The sequence below is a fragment of the Pinus tabuliformis genome, chromosome 9 (assembly GCF_031772625.1).
Source record: "Pinus tabuliformis cultivar Carrire ecotype Pingquan chromosome 9, CPIR1, whole genome shotgun sequence".
NCBI lineage: Eukaryota > Viridiplantae > Streptophyta > Pinopsida > Pinales > Pinaceae > Pinus > Pinus tabuliformis.
In genome coordinates this window covers 1,558,460,610-1,558,481,280 of record NC_142307.1, presented here as the reverse complement: position 1 = coordinate 1,558,481,280, position 20,671 = coordinate 1,558,460,610, and the positions used below count along the sequence as shown (strand labels likewise).

General features: G+C 39.5%; 4 pseudogenes; all 4 read left to right on the top strand.

The window, feature by feature from the left end:
- The first annotated feature begins 11,873 nt into the window (after positions 1-11,873).
- On the top strand, positions 11,874-13,142 carry LOC149154562 (D-2-hydroxyglutarate dehydrogenase, mitochondrial pseudogene; annotated as a pseudogene).
- A 183-nt stretch (positions 13,143-13,325) lies between these two features.
- Positions 13,326-13,895, top strand: LOC149154561 (cathepsin B-like protease 3 pseudogene; annotated as a pseudogene).
- A 2,805-nt stretch (positions 13,896-16,700) lies between these two features.
- LOC149154560 (D-2-hydroxyglutarate dehydrogenase, mitochondrial pseudogene) lies at positions 16,701-17,969 on the top strand (annotated as a pseudogene).
- Positions 17,970-18,029: 60 nt separating this feature from the next.
- Positions 18,030-18,722, top strand: LOC149154559 (cathepsin B-like protease 3 pseudogene; annotated as a pseudogene).
- Positions 18,723-20,671: the final 1,949 nt, after the last annotated feature.

The following is a 20,671-nucleotide window of genomic DNA, read 5'->3' as shown; positions in this document are numbered from 1 at the left end:
GTCTCATTTCAGTAGATGGTGATGCCTTTTGGCTTGAAGAATGTGCCTTCCATATTTTCTAGATTCGTAATCATAGCGTTTACGGAGTATACTATGCAGTAGAAGAAAGAGTTGGTGGTTAAGGCATCAAATTTTTCACTGACAATTGGGAATTTGTATAAATTGGGACCAAATGAAATATTGCATAGGTATGTTCCTGATAAAGAAATACAAATAATTTTGACAGAAGATCATAGTGGCACAACTAGTGGACATTATGCAGGAAAAGCCACTATGCAGAAAATTTTAAGAGCAGAACTATGGTGGCCTACATTACACAAATATGCAAAGGAATATTGTCGAGCTTGTGATATCTGCTAAAGAATAGGAAAACCTTCAAGAAGATATGAAATGCCACTAGTACCTTTAGTAACATTGTAGGCTTTTAACAAATGGGCCATTGATTTTTTTGGACCGATCAATCCACCAGGGAAAAAGACTGGTGTGAGGTATATAATAACTGCGATTGATTATATGACCAGGGGGGCCGAAGCACAGCCTGTGAAGGATTGCAATGCAGAAACTGCTGCAAAGTTCATATTTGAGTATATTTTGTCCATATTAATGTGTCGAAGGATATTGATGAGTGACCAAGGGTCACATTTCTTGAATAAGTACGCCATCAGAAAATTACCCCATATCACCCTCAAGTGAATGGGACAGTCGAAGCTTTCAAATAAAATTCTAGAAAATGCACTCACAAAGGTGTGCAATGTGAACAAGAATGACTAGGATCTAAGAATTCTAGTGGTGTTGCAGGAATATAGGACAACATGCAAGAAATTGACAAGCCAGGCACCTTTTAAGTTGGTATATGGACAAAAAGCAGTCATGCTTATGGAGTACATTGTGCCCATTTTAAGAATTGCAACCTTCACAGACATGGAAGATTTTGATATAATGGAGGAGAGGATGGTGAAATTTATTTCTTTGGAAGAGGACAAGTTTATAGCAGGTTTTCATCAACAAGTACAAAAAGCAAGGAACAAAGCCTTGCATGACAGGCACATCAAGCAAAATATATTTCAGGAAGGAAATCTTGTACTCTTATATGATCACAAATTCGTGAATTTCCAGGGAAAATTTAAGACACATTAGCTAGGGCCGTATATCATCAAACATGTCTCTGATGGTGGCATAGTTCAGCTCGCGAAGTTAAACGGTCAGCTCATCCTAGGACGAGTGAATGGTAGCAGATTGAATATATACATGGATGACTCTATCCCTAGAGCTTCACACTAAAAGATGAAAGGAGAAGAGTCTTAGTGCCACTTGCAGTTGAAAGTGGGCACTAGACTATAAAATAATATGCAGAACGAGACTTCTTTGAAGAATATGACTGTGTGATATTCAGAAGTATGTTGGAGTTCGAAAGAACCGCACCAAAGGAAGATTACTGTGCAATATTTAGAAGTATGTCGAAGTTCAGAAGAACCATGATGAAGGGTAGATTACTACATGATTTTTGAAGATAACTGGAAAAATATGACCGTTGGAAGGAAAAAGCTACCATTAAAAGAAAGTTGTCATTAAAAGGCACGAGAGAAACACATTTATGAAGCACAACTGGCCGAATCTAGTGCCATACTTGCATTAAATGAGAAAAATATAAGCCAATCATGAGGTTCAAAATTCAAATTTGCTATAAAGGCCATGTCTCGCACCACATTTTACACTTTGTTGTCTGGAGAATTCAGTTTGAGAATTTGCAACTAAGTGTGAGAGAAGTGAGTTGTTGTATGTCTAAGAGAAGCTTTGAGGAAATTGCTAGAGAATTTGCAAAGAAAGGGTTAGCAAGATTCATGGAAGCCTAGGGTGGTCAAACTGGAGCAGAAAATGTACGCATGTCCCCAAGGCGCGTGAGGATGCCACGAAAACAAGTAGTCACATGAGAACATCCCAAGAAAAGCCCTGAAAAAAGGCTACCTGAAAGAGTAGAGCTCAGAAATTCTCCAAGGAAGAAGACAACAAAATAGTAGTAGATGAAGCCCCGGCAAGATAAGAAACCCAAGGAGAAGGTGAAGGAGCAAGTACAACATGAATAACTATAGGAAATCCATGATAGTGAGGAGGAAGCCGAGATGCCTCAAATAGATATAAAGGGTGAAAAAATTCCCTCTATACTGCCACCATATTTTCCACTGAGAAAACCGAGCGCCAAGCTAGTCAAAGATCTGAAAGATGCGAAGTTTGACACATTCACACCATTTATATAGAAGAAAGTTCCATTTGAAGGTGAAGTGTTGGGGGAAATCCCACAACTAAAAATGGAGGACTGGGACTTTAATGACATAAGAAAATATCCGCAGTTCAAACCAAGCAAGTACATACACACAGTCTATTATCCAGAGAATAGAGTTACGAGGTTGGAGCTGCACTGGTGGGTTGCAGGATTGCAGAGATCAGGCTTGTTAAACATGCTATATGTGCCACACTTCAGTAGAAGCACATCCAACACAGCTTGTGTGCGACAGTTACTAGCATTGGTGCATGATGGATACCTCTGGCTGGGGACAAGGATCCTAATCAATGAAATGTTGATCAAGAGGATTATTGGGCTACCACACCAAGGAGAGGACACTGCTAAATATTTCATTGGTAACAACCAAGACAAGGCAATGGAATAGACCATGAAGGAAAAGTTAGGGATTATCAAGAAGTCATGTGGTTATGATATCAAATCTATTAGCGACCAAGGGGTATGCCTCGCTGCACATAGTAGGGAAAATAATGAGGAAGTGTAGAGCGAATAAAGTTCCAGCAGCTATGGTTTCTTTGGCTGTATAGTGCAGTGATAGGGTTCTATTCAACTGGGTTGGGTACTTATGTAGGGAATTTTTAGAGGATTGTCAGGAAGCATAGGAGGAAGGAAAAACATTTCATTACACGTGGTTGATCTTGATCATCGCGCTGATCGCATGGAAGGAGCCGGAGGACTCATAGTTTCCTCCTATTGAAATAGATGTATGTGAAGCCGCGTAGTATGCCTCACTGTGGCATACTAAGGAGTCGTTGCACGCACATGAGAACAAAATTTTCTTTGTGCTATTGAGCATGGATTTTCACATGGTGGTGAACTAGTATCCCAGGTTATCACCTAGTTTGTATGAGCAGTATTGCAACATTGCAGCATTCAAGGTTGATTTTCATAGAGTCTACATCAAGACATAGAAGGATCCAATGGAGACATGGCACCCTCTACCATACTTGGTCACTGAAGATGACCTGCTCATAGTAATACAACAATGGTCATTTGAATGGATGACCCAGACCATAGACGACACTAAAGCAATAGGGGGCATCGCAAAGCATGTGGGTCCAAGTGGGACAAAGAAAGGGAAATAAGAACATGAACCAATGCCAGAGACAGAGCCAAAGACAAAGCCAAATATGGAACAAGATATCCAGGACCCTCTTAGAGACATAGATCCAACAAAGGAATCACCATTCATCATTAAAAATAGGGTACCTATAGTAACTATGTCGGGCCCAAGGAATAAACAGAAGGCGAGCAAATCTAAGGGTGTGATAGTACTTGTCCTCACTAATGGGGAAATTGAAGAGATTGGCAAGAAGGTCTAGGAAGTAATGGATGAGATCTCGGACAAGGTTGATGATTGCTACAAAACAATCTTGATAGAGGTGCAGCAAGGCATCGTAAAGTTAAAGGTACTGGTATAGATAGCCAGACAACCAACACAGATAGGCCAGCTACCGTAGCCAGAGAAACGAATAGAAACAATGCTCAGAGTAAGGATTTTGTAGGTACTAGTTGGAGAATTGTAGTTTGAATCAACAGAGGATAGAGAATGAGCAAAAGCCTGGGACAACATCAACATGAACATTTTTGCGTTGTTGATTTAGGTATTACATGAACTCCATCAAAATATTACAAATGAATTAAAGGAGTGAGAACATTTCACTTTTATGCTAAGCATTTAGGTGGAGAAGGACAGAGCTTCATTGAAGAAGGAGCTCGATCAATTGATTAAGGAAAGGGATGGAGTATGCCAATGAAAAAAACAGCTGGAAAAAGTCATTGTAGATACCTGTATCACAATTCTAGATGTGAAGGTCCATGAAGAGGAGTTACCAGCAGAGAAGGTCACTAAGCTTTCCATCGCGATAAGATACTCAAAGAATAAGCTCATCGAGATGAAGTTTGAGTATGAAGTCAAGATTACTAATCTGGAAATGAGGCTGCAGCTATCATGCCACTAGAAGGATGTGAATAGAGGGAAAAGGATTTGAAAGCTTCATTGAAAGGCATCATTGACACATTGGAGGACTGTGCCAACTATTGGATGAATCCATGTATATTTGGACCTCACTGCATGAGGATCCAAACATTCAGAGGATCGATGAGGAGCTCCATATGAAATAGAAGCAGTTGGATGAAATTCGGGCAACTGCAAAGACCTTACCAGTCTCGCAAAGGCTTGTAAGAATCATAGAAGGAAAGACTCTTCAAAAGAAGATGGAAGACCTTTGGCGAAAGGAGTATATTTTGATAGAAAGGACTCAATTGTTGCAGGATGAGGCTTTCCAGCTGTTGCAGGTAGTCAATAGTAAGCTCACAGAGCTATGATAGAGGGAGAAAGAAGTGTTGCAGAAGACTCTCGGGCCAACTAAAGGGTCAATGTTGGATGAAGTACACATAGAGGAGGAGTAGGTAGAATAAATACTTTAGCAGTATAATGTCTCCTACATGAGCATCGTAGCAAAGATTCGGGGCACAACAGCTATGTGAGTTGGGACGAGTCACATGTGATTGTTGGGGGCCTATTGGGCATGACGCAACTTGATCCAGTTTTGGGCAAAGATTCCACATTTTCAGTAGTGGAGCGCACTAATTCCATGAAGTTGTATTCACCGCACAATGTCTAAGGGCTTTAGGGTGGGTCAAAGCCCCTTATTTTGTAATGGCTATTGGGGTTTTAGCCTATTGTTTTGTTGAATCCATAGTATGTGTACCATGCTTTTGTAGTAATGAAATATATATAAGTAGATGTAATTATTTGTCGAAGAGACACATATAGATGAAATGATCATACTTTCTGTCTTTAGTCTATATTTTGGGCTTTTAGGAAAGGCTCTATAGATTAGTGCATAGAGGCATTGGAAGAGTCTGCAGCTGAGTGCGCAGGCCACCTGTAGTTGGGTTTGTAGGTCGAAGGAATTATATGTATTGAAAGATCTATCTTAATAAATATGATGAAGTTTTGGCGAAGTCTTGTATATTTGTATTCTTAATATGTGTTCATATGTACTGATATGCATGATTTTTACTTATTTATGTGAAATAATACATGTTATATTGTTCTCTAATATGTTTATGAAATAAGCTCAAATCTATGAAGTAAAGCATTAGTGCAAAGTCTTTTATGTATGTGAAGTTGTAAATCAGTATAAAATATAAGAAAAAACACGAATACCACAACACAATGTCCCTCTGGCTGCAGAAACCTAGTTTTTGCAACCTCCCATAACTGCTTCGGGTGAGACTGCGATTTGCCTACAGGTCATTTCCAAAAGAGCCAGTGGTTGAGGGTTTTGTTGGTGTGTAGTACACTTTGAACCTGGGTCCAAGCCCCTTGAGCCAACATCCACCTCACAATTGGACATCACAAAACCATCACCAGATTGGTCTCTACCCAAGCCTTCCAGGGCTCCAAAGCGTTTGTTCCAACCAAGGCTTCCAGGACTAGTAACTCAACCCATAGTTGTTGTCAGGATTCCAGAGCATTTGTCCAACCAGGCTTCAAGTACTAGTAACTCAACCGAAAAAGGGCTTCTAGATCATTTTTCCAACCAAGGCTTCTAGGACTAGTAACTCAACTCAAGCTATTACAGGGATTCTAGAGAATTTGTCCAATTAGGGCTTCCAGGAACTAGTAACCCAACCCAAGCTAAAGGAAACATGAGAACCAACCAGAAAAACAAAGAAATGAACCCACAAAATCATGGTTATCTAGGAAATGGAAAGGCTAGGCAAATACACAGGAAATCCAGGAAATCCTCTATGCCAATGACAAATCATGACCAATAAACCACATCCATATGCCATGAATGCCAAAACTTGAGTAAAACATACACACAACTCGGTACCTGCAAGAAAAACCCATTGTAGTTGTTGATCCTGATGTACTCTTACACTTTCCTTCTTTCTCCAAAACTCCAAGTATGTCATATTCTCCAAGAGTGCTCCAATAAAACTCTAAGCATCCAAGAGTATGAGAGACAAAATAGAGAGAGAGCTCCAAAACTGAACTAAAAAAAAAGTTAGTGAAAACATCCTCAGAAGCATTTTTATTAATGAGGCCTCTATTTTCTTCATTTTCCATTATTTTCCCTCAATTTCCTCCTCACATGTAACTTGTGACCTTTCACCTTCCTTTTCTCCTAATTTCCTTTATTTTCATAAATAAAATGGCAATAAATTCCTCATTCCTTTCCAAATCCTTTTTCATTGCCTTTACCAATTTCCTTAGCCATAATAAACCAAATGAACACCCAATATGATGTTTTCCCCACCATTCATCTTGGAATATGTGTCCCATTACTGTGGTCTTATATATTTTTACATGGATTTTTAACTAGGGTTGTTATAGAACCCTCCCCCTTGGGGGAACATCGTCCTCGGTGTTCAATGACACTTATAACCAGAAAGATCACTGAAAACAAAACATGCTTCCCATGGAGATTTATAACATAACTCATTGCAGTATTTACAATGACCATCGACTAAAGCATGACAAACATACCGTTTACTAGAGCTTTATAACACATCTCATTATAATGTTTGCAATAATAACCTCATATACACACATACACATTTGCTTCAACTAACAAATAACCATACTGTCTATAGAGATTTATAAATCTAGCCTGATACAATATTTACAATGATATACACATATGCACATTTTTCTCAACCAATAAATAAAAGGATACGATGCTTGTATTCACAACAAGGGAATCTAGACGCTCACACCTCCAGCCTCAAAGTAATAATAGGATTCACCTCCTTCCCAGGAAGTCTAGAATCCACTGCAAGGTCAAATTTGCATCTAATGTCGAGAACCACAATCCTGTGCCACTTGTGCTCTTAGTGAACAGTTACCGACTCATTGTTCCAAGGCACACTCCTAATGTGCACTTGATTCCATCTGACAACGGTAATTTCCAAAACAAGTGTATCCTCGACCTTCCTTTCTCTTCTACATAGTCCCTCAGGCAATTTGGTCACCCCCTTTCATGCATTCATACACCTTCCAAGTTTCGCTAGCAACCCCATCCCAGGTGGTCCATCCCTTGGTAAGGTTTCCTCGCATCAGAAGGTCCAAAAACCAAGGAATATCCCTGCCTTAAAACCATCATACTGGTCATATCATGCTCATGGAAATCAATGGACACTATTGGGTACCAGTGTCCCACAATGGCCCTGCTCCTGAATGCTTTACCAACATATTGTTTCTTGTTCCAATTCCTTTTGTTGTTGCTGCTAATGTTTGTTGTCAGTTTTGACCACCCAATCGGGCATTTCATGCTTTCCTGTACCAAGCACATAATTTCCATTAGATTCAAAATGAATTGAAATAACTTCAAATCATACCTCATTGGTGGCCCATCAACAAGGTTCACTTGAAATTTTGTTCGCTTCCTGTCACAACATGTCAAACTAACATCTTTGACCAAATCAACATGTATAAACACATCACATCAGTTAGCTCAAAACACAACCATGATAGATCAAAATCATAAATCACATGTAACCATCATAAATCATAATCATATATCACATGTCATCATCATAGACCATAATCATACATCACATGCATAATAAAATTGAAATAAAATATTGATACTTATCCTTTAATCAATCCTTAAGTTCTACCTTTGTCCTTATTTTGTATGCACATTGGATCGATTGCCACACCTGACAAACACCCAGTGCCTTCTCCTCAACCATGTGCACATACACATAGTGTGCATCACACACATACAACCACACACAACATACAATACCATGCAATGCATGCACCTAAACCTGACATACCACAAATACACCTACACCCAGTGTACAACACAACACAATACATATACCTACACCCGTTGTACAACACAACACAATACATACAACTACACCCAGTGTACAACACAAGATAAATACGTACAAAGAGTACAACACAATGAATACATATGTCACGATACCACAACTACACAATGCACATACATAGTACCACATGCCCACAACACAACATGTATGACATGCACACAATACCACATGTACACCAGTACCATGTGTATGACATGTACACAGTACCGTCTATACACAACACAACATGTGCACAACATCACATGTACACGACACCACCTGCACAATGTGCACACAACGCCACATGTACACTACACCACATTTACAACATGTACACAGTACCACATGCATGACATGTACACAACACCACATGTACATAGCTTCTACATGCACGACATGTACACAACACCACATGTACAACATCCACACGACACCATATGTACATAGCACTGCATATACAACATGTTAATAGCACCATATGTACACAACAACGCATATCCAACATGCGCACAACACCATATGCACACAACACCACGTATCCATCATGTGCACAGTACAATATGTACACAACACCGCATATCCAACAAGTACATATCACCATCTATACCCAACAATGCATATGAAATATACACACAACACCATATACAAAACAAGCACCCCACATAATATGTAGACAATATCATCTATACATAGCTTTGCATAAATAACATGTACACAACACCCTATATACACAACATTGCATGCAAACAACATCACAGGTGAAACATATACAACAATAGTACTGCACATCCACAGACCACACACTGACTCTACCAAACAGCCTTGCTTCTAGTGTTTTCCCACTATTCATGCATGTTCCATCATGTTGTCGATCACATCGCTTTCATTTCATTGATGTACCCCTCAACATTACTTGTCCATAACATAAACATAGGCATAGTACAAGCATATAATATCAATTCATATCCACATGATACTGACCTTGTAGATCTTTCAGGGTTACTCTTCCCACTTGATTCCTCATAGAACTAGGAACCTCTTCATGTCATTCACCTACATAAGCAATCATTCCTCCACAAGAATGAACCCTGACAGCACTGTTAGATAGTGACATAGATACATAGATAAATACATATATATAAAAATTAGCATAAACAATCATGATCTTGTCAAACAACAACATACATACGTACATACATGTATACATATATAGGCATAATCATATTCATGAACACAATATAATTACCATATATCATAAGGTCTGGGTTAAGAGAACCAATTGTATCTATTCACAACATGCACAACATTGAGAACAACGATTTTCCACATAGCCAAGGCATTTGATGCCTCAAATCCATTTACTTCACCTTTCTGGTTACCTTTCTCATGTCTATACTACCACCATCCATTTACCACACTGGACCCAACCAGTACAACTAGTTATCTTATTCTTACCTTCAGTTGCCCTTATACATCCACCAAGCTCCATCCGAGTCTTACATCACCTGTTGGGTTTCATTCAGCTCTCCCTGAGCTCCATTCACTTGCACCTTTCCAACCAAATCCCAAGGCCCTCAAAACATAAAAAGGCACCAACCAAAAGCAACCAAGAAGAAAAGTATGAAAAACCAATAATAGTATGACATCACAAACAAAGTGGCAAGGCCTTGCACTAGACAAAATCAAAACCCATAAATCAAGCTCAAACAAATCACAAAATACTAAAAGCACAAGATTGGAAATAAGCACCATGACTCAATCCCCATGGTTCCTAGTGCTTCCAAAGGAAAGATCAACTTGAGCCTTCTCCAAGATTTCATGGCAATCTCTTTTGCCATGCAATTCCTTGCATCATAATGCCATAAACATACAACTATCAGTGCATAAGTAAACATCACAATATACCAGTTATCTTGTCGTGTTGTTCCAAGCGAGTTGCCACATTGTACACCTGTATAAATTATTCCTCAACAGATTCCAATTCTCTCGATGAACCCAACTATAGCTAAAAACTACCTAATATATCTGTCAAATACATGTTTAGGAATATAACATATATCCACATAATATCAAACAAAATATAGGTTAAGGAGACTTCTTGTATTCAAAGAATTCATTCATTTGGATTTGTGGTTTGCAAACATATCCAAAGGAATCCTCACCTAATTCCCTTCTTTTCACCTTTTTGACTTGTTGCAATAGAGTCTTACTACGTACTATCACATCACCCAACTGTGAGTTATATAAACACATAAACTATTACCTTGTCAAGCTAATACCAAGCATTTTTCTGCGCAACTGCTCACACATGTCAGTCTCACGTTCCAAAGTTCAAGAAATCTTGTATATTAATTTGAAATAAATGTTTACCAAGTCTAAAAACCATATCATACTCAACAATCAACTCACATTCATCAATCATAATACATAATGCTACAACTATCACCTACTTACACTCAAGTACATATCAATTGTCTCAACACATATGTATTAGTACAACCATCTTAAAACAATAACATTTCGGCAAGAAATCTTATAGACACATACTCATATCGTTCAAGTAATCAAATTCAAACAACTAATAGATGACATAATAGACACTAACCACTCAAACACCAAATAAATGACATAGTCAAACATTCAAACACCAAATAGATGCCATAAGAAAACTCATACCTTAATGTATCTCAGGGAAGGCTATCTTATCTGCACAATCAATATATATTAGCATGATATAACTTCACGACATATCAAATCAAACATAAATAAGGTCATATTATCCATAATAGTCACTAGCTAACCTATTCGCAACATAAACTCATAAAAAACTATCATTCATACATAATAATCACATCTGCATAGTTAGTCTAGACTAGTATGACATAATATCACAACATTGATCCAGGTGGATATTGGTAGCCACCCACTAATTCCACTTGGACCCCCACCATTGTTTCTTTTAGTTTTTTTAGTTTCCTTAATTGTAGCACAATTTACTATTTTAAGCAGTTTTTTGGGTCCTAAACTTCCGGAGTCGTTTTGAGGCCCTAAACAACGTTTCTTTTGGAAATCTACCTCCAACAATTTTTTGATGAAATTGTCTTTTTCGTTGTAGTCCTCAAAGAGATATTTTCAATGGGGTATCATGTGCATCAAACGGAGATAATATGACAAAGTCACAACCCCGTGAAGTTGGTTGTCCAACTAACCCCAACAGGGCCCATAAACTCTTGGTGTTACATCTCCTCATGTTAGGGTTTTGGTTGTTTATGGTTTGCTCTTATTGTTCAATAATAAAAAGGCCCTTGAGCCTCATTGTAATGCAGTTCAGAGGCATGTAGCTGCCACATCTCTTCTCAAAGATAAGCTAACATCGCCCGAGCTAGTTTATTTCCACTTCTGTTTGTAAGCATATTTCAGTATATTACATTAATGAAACGAAGTATTATTTCTGTTGCATCTCTGTATTTAGGGTTATGTCTGTAATTTGTTGCATTCCTGTTTAAATCTTGATCAGTGGTATTAGAGCGGTCTGCTCTTTCTCTATTTTTCTTTGCATGTCCCCTGTTAGACTCCGTCTCATGTCAGAGATTGATTCTTCTTCAAAACCCTGTTTTGAAGAAGAAATCATTAATGTGTTGTTTAAATTTGTGTAATTTATTCTCTAGCTCTTCAAAAGGGAGCAGCGACTTCAAAGCTCCTATGTCTGCAAAAGCACAAAGAAAACAAATTCAACATGAGGCTTATGAATAAACGACAGCCCTTTCAATCGGCATGCAAGTCTTTTTGGTTTTTTCATTTTCCTCCACTTCCAGAGCTAGAACGTTTATATGATTCCCAGACAAGATCTTATGGAACTGCAGCTACGAAAATACAGAGAAATCCTTCCTTTTCTATGATAGAAGCTAGAGATATTCTTCATTTTCAAAATATACTTGGAGAGAAAAATGTCATTAAGTATAAAGATGAATTGGCTACGGAAAATCATGATTGGATGAGGAAATATAAGAGTTCAAGCCAACTCCTACTTCGTCCTAGGAACACTGAAGAAGTCTCACAGATCCTAAAATATTGTAATTCAAGATGTCTAGCAGCTGTTCCACAAGGTAGTAATACTGGCCTCGTGGGTGGGAGTGTCCTTGTTTTTGATGAGGTGATTGTTAATCTGGGGTTGATGAACAAAATAATTTCCTGTGATAAGGTTAGTGGTATCTTGGTTTGTGAAGCTGGTTGCGTCCTGGAGAATCTTGACACATTTGAGCTGATCAGGGGTATATGATGCCCATTGACCTCGGTGCAAAAGGTAGCTGTCAAATTGGTGGAAATATTTCCATAAATGCAGGGGGCATATGTCTTTTTCGATATGGGTCTCTTCGTGGAAATGTTCTAGGGCTTGAAGTTGTTCTTGCAAGTGGCACTGTGGTTGATATGCTTGGAACCTTGAGAAAAGACAATACGGGATATGATTTGAAGCAGTTATTCATTGGAAGTGAAGGCGCCCTTGGCATAGTCACAAAGGTTTCAATTCTTGTACCACCAAGGCTTTCATCAATGAATCTTGCCTTTCTTGCATGTGGAGATTACTTGAGCTGCGAGAGACTTCTCTCTGAAGCTAAAAGGAAATTGGGAGAGATTATCTCAGCGTTCGAATTTTTTGGATCTTGCTTCTTTGGACATGGCTTTGAATTACTTGGAAGGTGTCAGGAACCCTTTACCTTCTTCAAAGGAGTAATTCTATGTTTTGATTGAGACTACCGGTAGCAACCAGTTGCATGACAAAGCAAAGTTGGATGCCTTTCTGGAGAGTCGTCTTGAAAATAGTCTCATTGTTGATGGTAGTGTGGCACAAGACTACAATCAGATTGCTGCATTTTGGTGAATACGTGAGGGTATTACAGAGGCACTAGGGAGAGCAGGTGTTGTTTACAAATATGATTTATCACTACCTATTCAACACCTATATGAACTTGTTGATGAAATGCGCACGAGGGCATGGTGTGTTTGACACAGCATTCAATTGGTTATGCTCAAACTTTTAGAGTTAGTTGCGAGGGCATTCTACAGGATGGGTGCAATTTTCACCTAGCTTTCAACCCCTGGTTTTTCCTCACCACTTGGAGATGAGACTATTATCCTCATACTGAGACACTTCTGGCCACTCCTTGAACGTATATGAAGTTCTGATCATATGCAAAATGTTTGTTTGTCAACTGCTGTTTGTAAAGCCCTGTCACAAGCTATTCAAGTCTCAGGTCGGAACTTCTCAGCACTGATAGACCGATTTTGCGTTCACTTTAAAGTGAATGCCACTCTTTCAGAAAACGATTTAGTGGCATGCTGTAGATTTAGATGTGGATCAGGGTGTAATGGTAGTTTTCCATTATCTGCATGGCGTTATTTCAGTCGAAGGGGTGTAGTAATTGATGGGTGTTATCCCTACTTTGACAATGATGGTTGTAATCATCCTGGTTGCGAGCCTTCATACCCAACACCTCGGTGTGTCAAGCACTACAAGGATAATCAAAATTGGTCACACTCCAAGCACTACAGTTCAAATGCATACAGAATCAAATCAGATCCATACAATATAATGGCTGAGGTTTTCACTAATGGTCCGATAAAGGTCTCACATTCTGTTTATGAGGACTTTGCCCATTATGAAACTGGTGTGTACAAGCATGTCCAGGCTCGTTATTTAGGAAGACATGCTGTCAAGCTGATTGGGTGGACGCAGCAAATACTACAAGCAACAACATAGTCTTGCTCTTGCTACTGATGCCCGCCATGATCTGCGTCTCTCTTTTCCCTCTTTTAAGTGATCGACACACTATTATCGCCTCTACTTAACCTTTCAGAGAGTCGAGACGTCTGTGCCTTGTTCTCTTAAACATCAAATTGACGAATATAGCTAGGCAAAGTTGCTCGGTGGGCGTTTAACTGCCAGCCATAATATCTTTCCGTGACAATCTCTGTTGTGAATTTTTCAATCACTAGAAAGAGCGTCTGCTGGGAAATGAATTTGGGTTTAATGTGAAGATTGCGGATAGGCTACTTCGTTCAAATCTCAACACCTAGTCACTTAGCACCTGGCATTTGTGAAACTCGGATTGCTGGTAAGGCGACAAATGGTTGAGCGAATTGACAGATCACGGTGCAATCTTTCGGAGATTTTGTGGGAATTGCGGGCGATTGTTGGGACTCTTAGTTTAGTTGTCACCATAAGCTGAATCGGTGGAAAATTAGTTTTATTAAAATGGCCAACGCATTTCCAGATTTTGGGGCGCAGTTTGCAAAGTGGCATTCATAGGTTCGTTTGCGTGTCAACAACTTGAATTCGAATCAGGGTAACATGTTTATTCTCCAGGAGAGCTGAACTGATGTATGTATAGTGGCCATGAATGTCCTTCTCAACGGTGGTGATCCCAACTACGTGGCTCCTTTACCATTGGATTTTGTGGCACACAATTGAGTTTGGGTAGCAATGTCATTAATGACACAATCTCCAGTGGCTCGTTGTCGACTGTGGTTTTCCAGATTTTAATCAACTCTGTGCGCTATCTTTAGGATCGGTTGCAACTGTCAATAGCCTCATATCTTGTACAGTTGACCAAATTAAGATGGCTCTGAACTGTGAAAACGCGCATCTTGTTTCTTGTTTCCATCTGCTCTATTTTTATGGCTTTAGTTAAAATAGCGCCCCTGTTTTGGGCAGCATTTTTTTTATTTATTGTATTAAAAATTCATTTTGTAGAAGAGAGGGGAGATTTTCTGAGTGCTGAGTGCTGGAACAGAGCTTTCATTGTACAGTTTTTCGCAGAGAATTTAATGGAATTTCACAGCTCTGTTTGCTGAGATTCATGTGGTATGACAATTTAACATTAGTTTTTCCTCTGTTACATATGTAAACCGTTATGTTTCATTTCATTTCATGATCATTTCTAGCTAAACAAATGAAGTGTTTAGGTAGGAATTCATAGTATTATATGCTCCTCCTATAAGTTTGTTCACGTTCGATGTTTTCTTCTGTTTGACAAGGATTCATCTCCTATGCCCTTGTCAGCTCCTCACCAGTCTTGCCATCTCATTTAAAATCTAGATTTGGTGTTAAATTGCTTGCCTACCTTGCCTCAGTTGATAATTTGTGTAGTCATTATATTTCTCTGTTCAAGCTGTGATTTTGCCCATGCAGCCCAGAAAAGCCCCGTCATTTAATTAAAAACCCCAAATCAAACTTCCTTATCAGTTTACTAGCCTAATATCAGTGTTCCTAATTGGGTCAGCTCATCCTATTGAAAGATCTATCGAGTTTGACCAGAGAGAGCCTTCTAATACCCCGTAGGGCTAGCTACGAGGTGAAATGGTTTGATGTTGCCTTGAAGGTTTACCTTCCTCAGCCTAGGGTGAAATCTCAAGCGCTAACATAGTGGCGACCATACTGGGGACAACATTCAACTTGTTGATTGTTTTGTCCCGGTACATGCAATCAAGATACAGATCTGATGCTGATGGTGGACAGCTGTCAGACACTCATGCAGGCTGAACCATTCACCCGACGACTCCAATTCGATCCAGACATTCCAGTGCCTGTTGATTCATTCATGCAATGGAAGGGTATGTGGCAAACCCTGCCCTGTGTGAAGCTGTAGAAGAAATAAGAAATTTATTAGCAAATACTGAATTTGATGAAGATGTTTTCAGTGCCTTGATTCAATGCTTGGAGTCTTTAAAGGTCTTCAAAATTGAATTGTGTGAGTTAATTGTGGAAAGAATTGAAGATGAGATTCAATGGTTGGATGAGCAGATCCACTCTTATGATTTCCGAGACCCTAAAAAGTTTTTGGAAATCCTTCCTCCATCGAAAAAAGAAATAACAGATTTGCCTATAGATGTATACATTGACAATGTACAGCTGGAAGTATGCATCACAGAGTTGGGGCAGCCAACAGAGTCCGGCTTCCGTGATCCTATTGCGGCATACATGGACATGTTTTTCACTCTGATTGACAGATCAGGCTGTCTTGTACGTGACCAGGGTCAGTACGTGCATGGAGGGCTGCCAGCAACTGCATCTGTGTCCTCGTGGCAGCATTCTCGAGCTACATCATTCTTAGGTTTACTTGAATGGTTAATTTGGCATTTTAGTATTACCTGATCTAGTGTTTGTACAGCAAGGTAGGGTAGTTTTGTAAATAAATAAGCAGCGATAAGAGCAACATATTGTTTTAGTTTGCTTGAAGATTGTTTGAGTTCAGTTTCAGTTTGAGAAATAAGTCAAGAGTTGTGTTGATGATGACTCCATTGCACAATGGATGGAGGCATTGTCTGCTCTCCCAAAGTTCTGCGGTTCTTGGCACCTCCAGGAAGCTGCAGCTGCCATCCCAAATGGAGCCGATGTTAGACTCCGTCTCATGTCAGAGATTGATTCTTCTTCAAAACCCTGTTTTGAAGAAGAAATCATTAATGTGTTGTTTAAATTTGTGTAATTTATTCTCTAGCTCTTCAAAAGGGAGCAGCGACTTCAAAGCTCCTATGTCTGCAAAAGCACAAAGAAAACAAATTCAGCATGAGGCTTATGAATAAACGACAGCCCTTTCAATCGGCATGCAAGTCTTTTTGGTTTTTTCATTTTCCTCCACTTCCAGAGCTAGAAAGTTTATATGATTCCCAGACAAGATCTTATGGAACTGCAGCTACGAAAATACAGAGAAATCCTTCCTTTTCTATGATAGAAGCTAGAGATATTCTTCATTTTCAAAATATACTTGGAGAGAAAAATGTCATTCAGTATAAAGATGAATTGGCTATGGCAAATCATGATTGGATGAGGAAATATAAGAGTTCAAGCCAACTCCTACTTCGTCCTAGGAACACTGAAGAAGTCTCACAGATCCTAAAATATTGTAATTCAAGATGTCTAGCAGCTGTTCCACAAGGTAGTAATACTGGCCTCGTGGGTGGGAGTGTCCTTGTTTTTGATGAGGTGATTGTTAATCTGGGGTTGATGAACAGCATAATTTCCTGTGATAAGGTTAGTGGCATCTTGGTTTGTGAAGCTGGTTGCGTCCTGGAGAATCTTGACACATTTGAGCTGATCAGGGGTATATGATGCCCATTGACCTTGGTGCAAAAGGTAGCTGTCAAATTGGTGGAAATATTTCCATAAATGCAGGGGGCATATGTCTTTTTCGATATGGGTCTCTTCGTGGAAATGTTCTAGGGCTTGAAGTTGTTCTTGCAAGTGGCACTGTGGTTGATATGCTTGGAACCTTGAGAAAAGACAATACGGGATATGATTTGAAGCAATTATTCATTGGAAGTGAAGGCGCCCTTGGCATAGTCACAAAGGTTTCAATTCTTGTACCACCAAGGCTTTCATCAATGAATCTTGCCTTTCTTGCATGTGGAGATTACTTGAGCTGCAAGAGACTTCTCTCTGAAGCTAAAAGGAAATTGGGAGAGATTATCCCAGCGTTCGAATTTTTTGGATCTTTCTTCTTTGGACATGGCTTTGAATTACTTGGAAGGTGTCAGGAACCCTTTACCTTCTTCAAAGGAGTAATTCTATGTTTTGATTGAGACTACCGGTAGCAGCCAGTTGCATGACAAAGCAAAGTTGGATGCCTTTCTGGAGAGTCATCTTGAAAATAGTCTCATTGTTGATGGTAGTGTGGCACAAGACTACAATCAGATTGCTGCATTTTGGTGAATACGTGAGGGTATTACAGAGGCACTAGGGAGAGCAGGTGCTGTTTACAAATATGATTTATCACTACCTATTCAACACCTATATGAACTTGTTGATGAAATGCGCACGAGGGCATGGTGTGTTTGACACAGCATTCAATTAGTTATGCTCAAACTTTTAGAGTCAGTTGCGAGGGCATTCTACAGGATGGGTGCAATTTTCACCCAGCTTTCAACCCCTGGTTTTTCCTCACCACTTGGAGATGAGACTATTATCCTCATACTGAGACACTTCTGGCCACTCCTTGAACGTATATTAAGTTCTGATCATATGCAAAATGTTTGTTTGTCAACTGCTGTTTGTAAAGCCCTGTCACAAGCTATTCAAGCCTCAGGTCGGAACTTCTCAGCACTGTTAGACCAATTTTGCATTCACTTTCAAGTGAATGCCACTCTTTCAGAAAATGATTTAGTGGCATGCTGTAGATTTAGATGTGGATCAGGGTGTAATGGTAGTTTTCCATTATCTGCATGGCGTTATTTCAGTCGAAGGGGTGTAGTAATTGATGAGTGTTATCCCTACTTTGACAACGATGGTTGTAATCATCCTGGTTGCGAGCCTTCATACCCAACACCTCGGTGTGTCAAGCACTACAAGGATAATCAAAATTGGTCACACTCCAAGCACTACAGTTCAAATGCATACAGAATCAAATCAGATCCATACAATATAATGGCTGAGGTTTTCACTAATGGTCCGATAGAGGTCTCATTTTCTGTTTATGAGGACTTTGCCCATTATGAAACTGGTGTGTACAAGCATGTCCAGGCTCGTTATTTAGGAAGACATGCTGTCAAGCTGATTGGGTGGACGCAGCAAATACTACAAGCAACAACATAGTCTTGCTCTTGCTACTGATGCCCGCCATGATCTGCATCTCTCTTTTCCCTCTTTTAAGTGATCGACACACTATTATCGCCTCTACTTAACCTTTCAGAGAGTCGAGACGTCTGTGCCTTGTTCTCTTAAACATCAAATTGATAAATATAGCTAGGCAAAGTTGCTCGGTGGGCGTTTAACTGCCAGCCATAATATCTTTCCGTGACAATCTCTGTTGTGAATTTTTCAATCACTGGAAAGAGCGTCTGCTGGGAAATGAATTTGGGTTTAATGTGAAGATTGCGGATAGGCTACTTCGTTCAAATCTCAACACCTAGTCACTTAGCACCTGGCATTTGTGAAACTCGGATTGCTGGTAAGGCGACAAATGGTTGAGCGAATTGACAGATCACGGTGCAATCTTTTGGAGATTTTGTGGGAATTGTGGGCGATTGTTGGGACTCTTAGTTTAGTTGTCACCATAAGCTAAATCGGTGGAAAATTAGTTTTATTAAAATGGCCAACGCATTTCCAGATTTTGGGGCGCAGTTTGCAAAGTGGCATTCATAGGTTCGTTTGCGTGTCAACAACTTGAATTCGAATCAGGGTAACATGTTTATTCTCCAGGAGAGCTGCACTGATGTATGTATAGTGGCCATGAATGTCGTTCTCAACGGTGGTGATCCCAACTACGTGGCTCCTTTACCATTGGATTTTGTGGCACACAGTTGAGTTTGGGTAGCAATGTCATTAATGACACAATCTCCAGTGGCTCGTTGTCGACTGTGGTTTTCCAGATTTTAATCAACTCTGTGCGTTATCTTTAGGATCGGTTGCAACTGTCAATAGCCTCATATCTTGTACAGTTGACCAAATTAAGACGGCTCTGAACTATGAAAACGCGCCTCTTGTTTCTTGTTTCCATCTGCTCTATTTTTATGGCTTTAGTTAAAACAGCGCCCCTGTTTTGGGCAGCATTTTTTTTATTTATTGTATTAAAAATTCATTTTGTAGAAGAGAGGGGAGATTTTCTGAGTGCTGAGTGCTGGAACAGAGCTTTCATTGTACAGTTTTTGGCAGAGAATTTAATGGAATTTCACAGCTCTGTTTGCTGAGATTCATGTGGTATGACAATTTAACATTAGTTTTTCCTCTGTTACATATGTAAACCGTTATGTTTCATTTCATTTCATGATCATTTCTAGCTGAACAAATGAAGTGTTTAGGTAGGAATTCATAGTATTATATGCTCCTCCTATAAGTTTGTTCACGTTCGATGTTTTCTTCTGTTTGACAAGGATTCATCTCCTATGCCCTTGTCAGCTCCTCACCAGTCTTGCCATCTCATTTAAAATCTAGATTTGATGTTAAATTGCTTGCCTACCTTGCCTCAGTTGATAATTTGTGTAGTCATTATATTTCTCTGTTCAAGCTGTGATTTTCCCATGCAGCCCAGAAAAGCCCCGTCATTTAATTAAAAACCCCAAATCAAACTTCCTTATCAGTTTACTAGCCTAATATCAGTGTTCCTAATTGGGTCAGCTCATCCTATTGAAAGATCTACCGAGTTTGACCGGAGAGAGCCTTCTCATACCCCGTAGGGCTAGCTACGAGGTGAAATGGTTTGATGTTGCCTTGAAGGTTTACCTTCCTCAGCCTAGGGTGAAATCTCAAGCGCTAACATAGTGGCGACCATACTGGGGACAACATTCAACTTGTTGATTGTTTTGTCCCGGTACATGCAATCAAGATACAGATCTGATGCTGATGGTGGACAGCTGTCAGACACTCATGCAGGCTGAACCATTCACCCGGCGACTCCAATTCGATCCAGACATTCCAGTCCCTGTTGATTCATTCATGCAATGGAAGGGTATGTGGTAGACCCTGCCCTGTGTGAAGCTGTAGAAGAAATAAGAAATTTATTAGCAAATACTGAATTTGATGAAGATGTTTTCAGTGCCTTGATT